The sequence below is a fragment of the Aethalodelphis obliquidens genome, unplaced genomic scaffold (genome assembly GCF_003676395.1).
Source record: "Aethalodelphis obliquidens isolate GAN/ISIS:26980383/991018 unplaced genomic scaffold, ASM367639v1 scaffold26, whole genome shotgun sequence".
In the NCBI taxonomy this organism is placed as follows: domain Eukaryota; kingdom Metazoa; phylum Chordata; class Mammalia; order Artiodactyla; family Delphinidae; genus Aethalodelphis; species Aethalodelphis obliquidens.
Window position 1 is genome coordinate 18,738,964 of NW_020837970.1, and position 3,236 is coordinate 18,742,199.

Genomic DNA, 3,236 nt, shown 5'->3' on the forward strand with positions numbered 1-3,236 from the left:
TATTCCTGTCCTGCCCCTAGGTTCTTCAGAACCTTTTTTTTTTTGGATTCCATATCTATGTGTTAGCATACGGTATTTGTTTTTCTCTTTCTGACTTACTTCACTCTGTATGACAGACTCTAGGTCCATCCACCTCACAACAAATAACTCAATTTCGTTTCTTTTTATGGCTAATATTCCATTGTATATATGTGCCACATCTTCTTTATCCATTCATCTGTCGATGGGCATTTAGGTTGCTTCCATGTCCTGGCTATTGTAAATAGTGCTGCAATGAAAATTGTGGTACATGTCTCTTTTTGAATTATGCTTTTCTCAGGGTATATGCCCAGTAGTGTGATATCCGGGTTGTATGGTAGTTCTATTTTTAGTTTTTTAAGGAAACTCCATACTGTTCTCCATAGTGGCTGTATCAATTTTCATTCCCACCAACTGGGCAAAAGGGTTCCCTTTTCTCCACACCCTCTCCATCATTTATTGTTTGTAGATTTTTTGATGCTGGCCATTCTGACCGGTGTGAGGTGATACCTCATTGTAGTTTTGATTTGCATTTCTCTAATAACTAGTGATGTTGAGCATCTTTTCATGTGTTTGTTGGCAATCTGTATATTTTCTTTGGAGAAATGTCTATTTTGGTGTTCCGACCATTTTTGGATTGGGTTGTTTGGTTTTTTTTTTGATATTGAGCTGCATGAGCTGCTTGACTATATTTTTTAAAGACCTCTTGGGTGTTGGTGTGTCTGTGAGAAATCAGAGCTCAGTAGGCAAGTTGCTGTAGGCGTCTGAAGTTCGACAGACCTGGGCGGGAGGAAGGAATTGGATCAGATCCGGCAGAGACGTTGTACCCATGCTTTGTGTTCTGACTCCTGTTGTTTGTGTCCCCTGGGGTGGGGGAGGGGTACGAAAGGGTGTTAGGGCAGAGGGGGTTAGTTCTATGGCAGTTGAGAAGCCGTGAGCCAGAAGCTAGGATGGAGAGAAGAGAAGGAAAGGAAAGAACCTTCCCGAACGTTTACAATATCAGCAGAATGAGCTACCCAACCTACAGGGCGAGGAAGCCTTTTGTAGACCAGGTAGTAGTCGGGGTCCTTTTGGAGACAGCAGCGTCTGTGTGTCATGGGGAAAGTGTCGAGGTGGCAGAGACATAGATCACTCCATTTTTTTTAACTGGGGACAGGTGAAATGGAATATGTTTTATTTCGTGGGAGGCTCTGGAGTCAGAGGAGAAAAAGACCCTGAAGTGTGGAGGGAGGAGGAATTCCCCTGAGCACAGGATTCAGGGCTTGACTTTTCTGTGAATGGAGATGGAGACGCGTGGGGTGAGAGTCCTTTCATGATGTCCCCCTCCTTTCCCCACCACAGCCAATTCTCCCCCGCATGCACCGCTTGTCTTCCACGCCACCCTACCAGCGCCGGCTCCTGCAGAAAAGCCGCAGCTACATTCGCCTTCTCTGTGCTTGCTTCTCGGGCTTCAGCTGTGTCCTGCTGCTCTGCTTGTCCCCTTTACACTGGGTGCGGTTCACGGTGCTGAAGGACAGGCAGAGGCTCTTGGCGGGGCTCTGGACCGTGTGCCACCACGATCTCTGCTGGAACCACACACCGAAGGCACCCTGTGAGTGCTTTCCAGATCCCAGCCCCCTCCTTTGGTGGACCCACTCAGATCCTCCACAGCTCCGCGCTCTCCTTTCTCCTTCCCACAACCCTGCCCCTTCCTTCCCCCACTGATTCACAAGCGTGTAAGGACAGCTCCTCCAAACAGGGTACATGTGCCCAAGTTTGTCTCATCTAGGCTCCCCCAGTGACTTGAAAGCCAAAGCCCCTTTGTGATTGGAAGCTAATGCCTAGTGACCTTTGCACTCATGACTTCCCTCAGAAAAAGAAATATTAGTCATTTTACACCGTTATATGAAAGTTACTTCATAACATACATCTAAAGGTCATGGTTACAATTTCAACTTTTCCCTCGTTGTGGAGTAAATTATTTCTTTCCTTGTTAAAGGAATTCCCCATGTCAATGAGGAGATGGAAAGAGGGTCCTTACTGGTGCCTGTGAAGCCACCCACTTGGTGGCTCCTTGCTCTGACTGCATTGCATGTAATACAAGCCCTGATTCCATCTTCTTTTGTCCTTCATCCCTTCCCAAGACCCTGTCCAGCCTTCTTTCAGGGCAGGTCACCTCTGCTGCAGCCAAGCTTCTCTGGCAGACTACCTCCAATACTCTGGGTCCTTCTTCCTCATGTCGCCTTCATCATCCTCATCATTATTACGTGGCTCAGCATCTCTCTCACCAAAGGGCCAGGAGACAAAACCTACATAGATGAGGGTATATCCATCTTCTGTTTCATCTCAGGTGCAACATAATGAGGTTGGAAATGTTTGTCCCTGGAGTCCTTGTATTTCTTGCCCTGCTGGTGCCATTTCCCCTTCTTTTATCAAGTCATTCCCGGCCTCACATGAATACTGCTGTCACAGGACCCTTGTCTCTTCCCAAAGGGAGGAAAGCGTTCAATAAACTTTCACTCCTGACAGGGCTATTGCCTCTTAAAGAGGGGACCTTGAAGAGATTATGCTTAATCCAATGGAAACATCTCTAAGAGTTGTTATCTGAGGGACTAATGGGGAGATATTATAGGCTGGAGGCCCTTCTGGCACCCAGAAAATTACCATGTAGCTACTAGCTACCTGTTCTGTCCATCGTATCCATAGGCTCCACCTTGACAACTTCATTCCAGTCAAAGCAGAAGGCCTCTGCCAAATGGTCTTCCCACGACCACTGCCATGTAATAGGGCTCCGTGGCATGAGATAGCTGAGGATGACAGGAAGTGCAAAGACTGGGAAGAGGGTGGAGGCAGAATGAGGGCTATCGTGGGTAGTAATTGCTTTCATTCTGATCCCAGGCACCTGCCTATGCTTCTGCCTCATCTTATTCCTGATGCAAGTGAAACTGTACAGTAGGAAAGTCTCAGAGCCCCGTTTCCTACTAGTCTACTGCATCAATTGGTGGGGCAGTATCTTCTACATGATAGTTGGTGAGTTAAAGCTCCTGTTAGGTAGTGAAGGCACAGAAAAAGCAATTCTAGATGATTGGCCCTTCTCTCTCTCTCTTTTTCCCTTTCTTTTGGTTGTTTGTTTAGTATATTAGAATCTCATAATTTGGAAGTGTCCTGCAAGTGTCATTGTCATGTCAATGAGCATTCTAAAGGAAGTGCTTCCAATTTATCTAAAACATTTTTTCTAT